This window comes from Oncorhynchus gorbuscha, linkage group LG02, assembly GCF_021184085.1.
Source record: "Oncorhynchus gorbuscha isolate QuinsamMale2020 ecotype Even-year linkage group LG02, OgorEven_v1.0, whole genome shotgun sequence".
Lineage (NCBI taxonomy): Eukaryota > Metazoa > Chordata > Actinopteri > Salmoniformes > Salmonidae > Oncorhynchus > Oncorhynchus gorbuscha.
This window is the reverse complement of record NC_060174.1, coordinates 38,290,633-38,299,949: the sequence shown is the minus strand read 5'-3', so window position 1 is coordinate 38,299,949 and position 9,317 is coordinate 38,290,633. Positions and strand designations below refer to the sequence as shown.

The 9,317-nt window shown below is 43.8% G+C and overlaps 1 long non-coding RNA gene across 2 annotated transcripts; it reads right to left on the bottom strand.

Moving 5' to 3' along the window:
* Positions 1-298: 298 nt before the first annotated feature.
* Positions 299-8,627, bottom strand: LOC124002017. 2 transcript variants are annotated; one of them, XR_006832899.1, is made up of 3 exons: positions 8,030-8,627; positions 5,318-6,800; positions 299-1,656 (listed from the first exon to the last, which is right to left on the bottom strand). It is a non-coding gene; the product is annotated as an uncharacterized LOC124002017 (long non-coding RNA). The 2 variants fall into 2 exon arrangements; XR_006832898.1 differs by having other exon boundaries at positions 300-1,656; positions 8,073-8,627.
* Between the last annotated feature and the right edge of the window lie 690 nt (positions 8,628-9,317).

The following is a 9,317-nucleotide window of genomic DNA, read 5'->3' as shown; positions in this document are numbered from 1 at the left end:
CTGGGGGCTACAGGGCCTGGGTTAACCTCTACATCACCAGAGGAACAGAGGAGTAGTAGGATAAGGGTAGGGCTAAAGGCTATAAGAACTGTTCGTCTAGTGAGTTGGGGACAGAGAATAAAGGAGCAGATTTCTGGGTGTGGTAGAAAATATTCAAGGCATAATGTACAGATAACGGTATGGTAGGATGTGAGTACAGTGGAGGTAAACCTATGCGTTGCGTGATGATGAGAGAGGTTTCGTCTCTGGAGTTATCAATTAACATAGGTGAGGTCCCCGCATGTGTGTTGGGTGGGACGAAAGACCTATCTAAGGCAATTTGAGCAGGATTGAGGGCTCTACAGTGAAATAAAGCAATAAAAACTAGCCAAGACAGCAAGGGGGGGGGGGGGTTGTAGGGGGAGTTGCTTAGCCCAGATGATGGTGTCCTGTTTATTACTGTGTTGTGTGTTCTGGATGAGCCGCCACTTGTTACAACCTGACTCAAGATTGTAACAAACAATGGGAAACCACACAAAGGGATTAACTAAATGAATTTATTCCATAAATAAAGTAAACACTCACAACAATAATCAGATGCAGAGGCATGAAGGTCAGTAAATTAGGTGTCAACTGCCAAAGCCACAATGAAACAACCAAAGGTAAGCCAAAGGTAAACCAAAGGTTAGCTTCTCTTGCTGAATGGGGAAGCAGTGGCTCATGCTACTGCTGAGCTTTCACAGGTGTGCCCCATCAGCACTGACGACCCTCCCAGCTTCTCCCACCTCTACTACTCCGCACACCAATCTCCTGCAGGAAGTAAGCACAGCAAAACCCAGTAGACAGAGCCGTCACAGGATGAAGTGGAGGTGGTTTTGTGTGTGTGTGTCTTTGATCCCCTCCATCATGGCTACATGGTCTAATCACCACCAGCAGCTGTCAGTGTGTCAGCAGCACACTGCCCTCTCACTATAGCCACCAGTTTAACCATGTGCTATGGATATGTGTGTGCATCCGTGCATGTGTGTGTGTGAACATCCCCATTCTGTGTTGAACCCGATGAACTGCAGTGTTTGAAAGCTGATTTGTGTCAAAATGACATCATCAAGACCACTTTATACCCTACTATTCTCTTCTCCTCTCCTTTCTCATCCCACCCCCTGCTCTCCTCCCCTCTCACTCCCCTTTCGTGGTGCCGTAGAAGGGGAGCTGGTTGCATCATAAGCTGCGGTGGCTGTGGCTACCGTTAAAGCCCAGGATTTACAGCAGGCCCTTCTGCTGTTGTAGGGACAACGTAGGCTCTAATCCACCGCACATCTCTGCTACACTGCTACATACTCCACTACACGCACTACCGAGCCCCAGCCCTATACTCCAGCTCCATCTCGAGCAACAGCCAAAACCAACCCTACGACTGGAAAAGTACATGAATCAATCAAATTGATTGACTGATTCATTGACTGAGGCAAATCTCGGTAGGATGCACTTCTCATTCCAGTGAGGTAAATGGTTCATGGAGGTGTGTATGGATCTCTGTTACAGCCCCTATTGCTGAGACGTACTCACATACACTCCTCTGTCAAGTGTAAGTTTACTCTGGGAGTGTATGTTATAATCAGCTAATCATAGCGCAGATGCCCCGGGGGGATGGCACACAGCTACTGAGAACCCTGGGACCTATGGGAGAGAAGAGTCAAAACAAGAGGATGAGTGATGCTTGTTCTTCTGCCCATAATTTGGTCACCACACTGAAGAAGTCTGTCTGTGTGTCTAAACCCCAGAAGGCCTTAGGTGGGCCACAAAACCTCAGTTATGGCTGTGTTCTTCCCAGCCTCCATGGTGATGAGTGTTCTGAGACTGTACGGGTGCAGGAGGGGACAGTCTGTTTAACCCACTCTCTGCTCCACCCACAGTCACTTACACACCTGTCACACACACCCCTCCTCTCTCTGCCTCATCCAATCAATACTCAATTAGTCACGCTCACCTGACACTCCTGTCGTGTTTCAGGTTTAAAAGAACTCTGGCCATCAAAGGCTGCAATGTCATTCTTGTCGTTTAACTCCATCAACATCTTGGCTTAAGGGGGTGGTTGCCGGATGGATCTGGCTGGCTGGTAAGCTCTTAGTCAGTTGTTGGCAAGTCTAGAACCACCGGATCCATCTATCCCACCAGTGTGAGTTCTACCATTGCCAAAAACCGGGGTGAGCGGGGCGACCATGAATACACCGGTGGAGCACATTCTGTTGATTATTATTGGTCAGTAGAATTGCCCAGAAGTCACAAAGGAGTTATTAATAATGATCATCCTAGGAAGCCCCTGGAACTTGAATGGTTTGAATGCATTAAGTCTGAGAGCATCATAAGGCTCTGTGTGAGTCATGGGGCCTGTGTCTGAGACTACAGCTCAGGTTACAGCGTTCAGGGCCTCTGGAACAGAGTATAGACCTCCATAGCAACCAGAGATATAGGAGAGGACCAAGACCATTGATCTATAGATCATTCTCTGCAGTCTCTCGCTCTCTTTTTCATTCCCTCTGGAGTTACCTATCTCTTTGTCTGTCTCTCTCACTGTCCGTAGGAAAGATAAAGAAAAATTGTGATCAAGTACTCATGAATCTAAAGAAACAAAGTCATTGGTACCACCCTCAGCTTCTGTCAAATCACTGACACTGCACATCGATTACAGGACCTATCACCTACGTATCACTATTCCACGTTCTATACAACCTCCGTTCAAACAAACCAAAAAGACAAGTGTTGAGTGTCTGTCTCCTCCTATATTGGCACTACACATGATTGCTCAAACCGATATATACAGAAGCAAAAATGTGCTAGTGCCAAAATGGGAAAAGAAGACGAGTGGAGGCCATGTCTTAAACAACAGCACCAGCCTGAAGAAAACTAAAATAGTTGGATGAATAGCAAGTTGTTTGTCTCACCACAGCTGTTAGAACACAATCACGGTCATAGACTTTCATCAACACTGAATTTTACACAGTTGGTGTATAGAATGTAAAGAGGGCAGAGGGTAAGGGACAGTGTCAGCGATGCATGTTGGGTAATTTGGTTATTTCTCTACTCTGTTTATGGCCCTATGGTAATTCACTGATAGTGTGCCTTCACAGTGAATTCTACCAGTGCCATACACAGAACAGGAGGAGTCATCAGCCCAGCACCAGGGCATGCTGCATGGGTAGCCTACTACATCCGTGCAGGGCAGGACAAAACACAGAACATGGCAGAGCTGTGTTTCAATCCAGGAAGTTGTTGCCTACCTTCTGTCTTTGTTTATTCCCATCACAGATCCACAGGGGCGGACTGGGATCAGAAATCGGTCTTGTCAGTTGAAATACTCCGGACCTTTTTTTTCTTGGCCGAGGCAACACATACTGAGTTTTCTCCCCTGCCGCACCCCTCTGGAAACATCTCGAAACTAAGGATCCGAACCACGTTCTGTGCATGTGCTATTTTACATAAACATTCACGTTTCTCTCTTTACTCGCCCTCTTCTGAACCCTCAAACAAATTTGATCAATATGATGATGTAGCCTATAGAGCAGTTTATACTTGGTCTAACGACATGTCTGTAGACAAATTGAACGCGACAAGTATCGCTGGTCAAAACTACATTTAATTTATAGTCCGGTGGAATGTCTGTAGACTGTCGCTGCAACTCGGTTTCATCGTTGCACAGACATGAAAAAAATGAATGTCTCTGTGACTGTCGCAATGTCCGTTGTTGTGGTTACTGGGCTGCTACAGCAACAAGACTAAATCCCTCTGTGGCAAGAAGGTGCAGGACAACAGGAGTTCTAAAACTCTCAGAAAAAATTACCTACTTTTATTTTGGCCGTGTTCGTAATTTCACTCTGGCTATCTACTCCAATTTCAGAGCACTCTAATCTGAGTGTGCCAGAGCGCAGAATAACTGATTAATTTACGAATGCTCAACACCCGTTGACTATGGCCGGTGTCGCTAAACGTCAGGAAAAAAAACATATTTAAATTGTTGCCAGCAGCACTGTTGCAGTCACCAACACTCTGGATAACATGAAAACAGTCTAACCAGCTGTGCTAGGGCAAGTTAAATGGCCAGAGTGAGGTGTTCTCTCATTTGTGTCTGGAAGTAGCTAGCAAGCTAGCCAACGTTAGCCAGTTAGATTGGGTGCTTGAATGCCATTGTGTGGTCAGAAATTCTCGGATCAACCCTACTCCTCAACCAGAGAGCGTCCAGTGTGCGCTCTGAACTCTCCGAGAGTGAATTTACAAATGGACAATCTGACAATACTGAGTTTACGAATGCCCAGAGCGCACTATGAGCACACTCTGGCACTCCAGAGTGAATTTACCAACACACCCTTTGTTAAACTCACAACCGTAAGCAATTTTACCTTGTGAATAATGTGGTGTGTTGTGGTCGTTGGTTCATTTTCCTGTAATAATTAATAAAAAGCAGCTAAAGTTAAGATGTTGTCAGCTGTACTCTGGCCCAAATTTTAATTGGCTAGCCAGCTAGCCGACAATGAACCAAAACATTGTTGCCTGGCTTGCTAGGTTGACATTTATTAAATTCATTTTTTAAATTTTGGGTTTATTGGTGTTCAAATAGACCAAGTACTCTATTTGGAACACCAGAATGCTGATGTTATGCACAGGTTGTCGTGTTGTGTTTATACTTTTATCCTCATAACGACGACAACAAGTTTGATGTCGGATGACAATAGAATGTTCATGATGTCACTGCGATAACTGTTTACAGACATGTCGATCGACCAACTGTAAACCAGCCTTATGTCTCTGCCTCATGTTTTTGAACAACTGCAATTTGAATGAGCGTTCCAAAAATATATATGACGGCTACAACCTTCTCTGTAACTGATATTGCCATGGCACAAGTAAGACGCAGTCTACACATTGCATTGGGGCAAAACAATTAGCATTTTGAATGGAGATGTAATCTTTATAGCTATGCTGCCATTTTACCAGCACTGCAGTCTCCCTCCTGTTTAGCCTATGTTTGCAATGATCATAATTATTTATTTTTTAAACCATTAAATTGCTATTGACTACCTGTCTTGTGTGCAAGCGGCAGTGGCGTCACGGAGTGACTGAGCACTGAGCAGTAGTGATGTGCAGTTTGTGAACCATTTGTCCTTTTTGAACTACTCTTTTAACTGACTCGAGAGTCACGATTCGTTTTTCCGAGTGACTCGTTCGTTTTAGTCGTTCTTTTGACCTGTTGGCCACAAAGAAATTCTAAAGTAGGACTAATACGTGTCTACCAACTGTCTATCATGTGAGCACAGAAAAATACAGGCAGCAGAAAAGGAAATACCATGTTTAGAACTGATAGGTGATCGCATGCTGACAGAATGAATGCAATGATTTGATTATTGAATGTTTTTCGAAGGACACAGCTTTGTAGAATCAAATCATACACAGCCTGACTCTGCCCAACACTCCATAAAAATCCTTTTGGTGGGCTGCTGCAGTTCGTAAACAATATCTTGCTGATCTCCCTCGCGGCAGTCAAGCATTCCGCCAAGAGTCGTTCACACAATCTAGTCCGGCTGCGGCTGCAACAAGACCTTGTTTCAAATGTATCGATGAATAATCGTATTTGTATGCTGAGCAATCACAAATGTACATTGTATGAAGCACAGTTTTATACGTTTCAGTCACAAATGGCAGCTCCAATAAGCCTCCTATGGTGAATGAGAGACTTGTGCAATCATGATTCCTTCAAGCTTTTAGTTCATAATTCGCCGGTAGGGGTCCTGCATGCTCTGGGCATTACTGAATCAAAGGAATGGAATGATTCCTTCGAGCTTTTAGTTCATCATTCGCCGGTAGGGGTCCTGCATGCTCTGGGCATTACTGAATCAAAGGAATGGAATGATTCCTTCGAGCTTTTAGTTCCTCATTCGCCGGTAGGGGTCCTGCATGCTCTGGGCATTACTGAATCAAAGGAATGGAATGATTCATTCTTTTGACTGAATCAAAAAGATCTGAGTCGGTAAGAACTTCCCATTATTACTGAACAACAGCTGAAAGGAGGTAGGCTAGTGGATCCCGCATATGCAGAAATCTACGTCTTATTTTTAGAAACAGAAAGTCGGGTTACAGAAGATCCAGAACCACAGCCACTCTGTTTTTCTTTGAGGCCCCCACACCAGCCCATTTCGTTCCTTGAGGGGCACAAGTTAGACAGTCCAACTGGGCTAAAAATTGACCAGCCCATCTGGCATTACCCAAAATACCAGATGGAACAGGCCGCCCGCCCCTGTGAACTTGGATAGGTCAGAGAAATATGATAGAAACACAAGTCAAATTATTGCTTACATCTTCTACCTTGTTTCTGATCCACAAAAGGGGAATGGATGGGGCAGAAAGGCAGAGCTTGAATGAAATGCATGACTAAAACACCAGACCTTACTCCACACTACACAGAGAATAATTATTCTCTATGTGTTCGAAAAGAATGTGTTCCAACATGTCGTTCAACACAGCATTAGCCATGTATTCAATACTACCACTTAAAATCTTAAAATCTGCAACAAGTTTCTTATATCCATGTCCTCATGGGCTGCGTTGCACATGCCTTCTGTCCATCGGGTTAAAACAAACAGGTTACAACAAACATCCCTTATCGGGACATGGAGAAAGGGGCAGACATTCATCTCTGTGCCATGCAGACCCACTACCCAGCTCGAAGATTGATTACAGCCGTGTGGAATGATGCACTAAGTGATTTTTGAGATGCTCCAAATGGGTCCCAGAGCTCCTCTTCCCGCTTCTGGAAGAAATCGTCAATAGACCTAAAGAGCAAAGTTGGTTGAGAGAGAGAGAGAAAGAGAGAGACCTCTGTCATTAAGCAAGTTGAGTGGGCCCTTTGCAATGGTGAGAGGAATGCCCCTGAAAATGGTTAGCAACAGACGTTTCAGTGGTATTATAGGCCTTTTATATTAGAAAAGCAAATGCTAATTTATGTTATAAAAACGTTACAACCCTATCTGCCTAACCGTTAAATTCCGGTTGCCTATATTATGCAAATCAAAAAGCCTCAATTAAACGAATAAATAGGATATAGCAGCAATAATACATATTAGGTTATAGGCTTCGTTGAAATTTCTTCAGACAACAGTCTGTTACTTTTTTATTATTCAGTCGCCTAATCCCATAGGCAAGAATACGATTTGGAGAGTAGGTTAGCCACAGGCCTTGTTGCGTGCGGGAGTGACGTTCTCCTTTCTTTAGAATGCCCTCGATGCTGGTGGATAATCGCATTTGTCTGTGATGATTATGCAGTCTACGCTCCTCCACCTCCTGTTATTTTAGGAACGTTTAGAAATACAAACCCTTGAAGAAGTGCACGAGAGGGTTCACCAAGAGGGTAGTTAAGGCCCATAGCTGTCCAGGTATGACCTTGATATATTTTGTTACAGTTTAACCCGCGAGGTCACTGCTTTAACTTTCATGTGGACTAAAAGTGATTACATGGTTTTTTGTAGGCCTACAAATTAAATGATCTATAACGCATAAGTAGCAAACCTGAACGAATTGTAATTAGGCTACTTAGAGTGCTAAGTAATTGTATTTGATTAAACTGCATTGTAGGAGGAAATTATATCTTTTAAGGTTAAATACAATTACAATTTGAATAAAACACATTTTTCAGAAGGCGAAGCTACTAGTTTTTATTTGCTAATTGTATTAGGCCTCAGGCTGCAATGACACAGTTAACATGCAATAGCCTATAAAACATGTATGCACTTGAATCAACACCGCATAGAAAACATTCATTTCGAACCAAATGCCAAGTTGTATTATTTTTGTAATGAAAAATAGGCCTATCGTTTTCTCTTTTAAAATGCAGTGACTGAAATTACATTCCATAAAGCGCACTGCGCAATAACTCTACATAATCATGAAACGAAATTATTAAACCGCATTTTACCTACGTAAAGATAATACCGTGTATAAAGCTTATACAACTTTGTCTATACAACTTTGTCTAGTCAAGGACTGTTTTCTTCCCTTTACTCACCCCTCTCTCCCTACCTCCCCCTCTTCGAGGAATAGCTCCATACCTGAACGAAGGCCACATCACCCAAAGGACAGCATCCTCATCCTGAAATGAAAAAAGAAACACAAACACCCATCCTCTCCTCTTTCCACCACCGGCCTCCCCGTCCCTCTATCTTTTCATCTCTCCTAGCACTCGGTCTGTTGGAGCTGCGTGGTCGGGGATTTTCAGATGGAAAGGTAATTAGTTGGTAAGCATCTTAACCCAGTGGAGAGGGAGTAATCCATGCTGCCCTCATCCCTCTCCTCCTGCTGCTGGTGAACAGTTCGTCAGTGTCACGGAACTCTTTAGCGCGTGCGGCGCGTACAGTAGTCCCGTGCCGTGTGTCACTTGACGGATATTGCGAACATAGCCTATTAAGATTGCTGATGTTGACAATACTAATAATTTTAGATTATATTTGATTGTATTAGCGTTGTTTAAGTGTATTGGCTATAGGCCTACTGTTACGAGCATTAAATGTTCATTATACTATTAATGTCCTTAGCCTCTAAAGCGCACAGATTTCTCCGTTTTTTAGGGCTTGTTGAGTGCGCGTGCAGCTCCTGCGCTCACACTGAGGCAGCATCGAATGACGCTCCTCATATGGCGTATAGTGAACCAGTGCAACAGTTCTTTCTCGAGGATGAGGATATCTATTCTCTAGCCTAGGCCCACTCCATGCCATGCAGTAAGCGTTACCCTCCACGGCCGTTCACCTTCATCCCCATATTGACGTGGAGGCTTTAGAAAAAATGTGATGTAGGTAAATAATTCGTTTGTGTTAATCTAGTTTTCCACTCACAAGGTCTTTGCCTTTCCAGTTTTAGGATAGGCCTATAGTCTATACTTAAAACAATCTATTTATAAACAACACAAAACCTTTTATTTAGCCCAAGCAAAGAGCTTCATGCTTTCCTTTTTATCCAAGCCATTTCAGCTCAGAGACACATGTTATACAACCTGTGCTGTCCATCGGGTGTGGCATGAATCTTCCTCCATAACCATGTTCCCTCCCGTTGCTCGAAATGGGGCGCTGTCACTGAAAGGTCCCGCTCGAACTGTAGATCGGGGCTCACATCCCCTCAATATATAGACCTACAGCCGGTGAACATCCCCCATACTCCAATTTTCTCCCATTCACCTGCTGTTGATAATTACACAGACAGACATAGAGGCCTACTTTGAAAAAGAGAGCTCACCCTTTCAGGTGATCCGGGCTGAGTTCGTCAGAGAGGAGCGGTTTGGATTTCAAACCTTTTCAACCTCT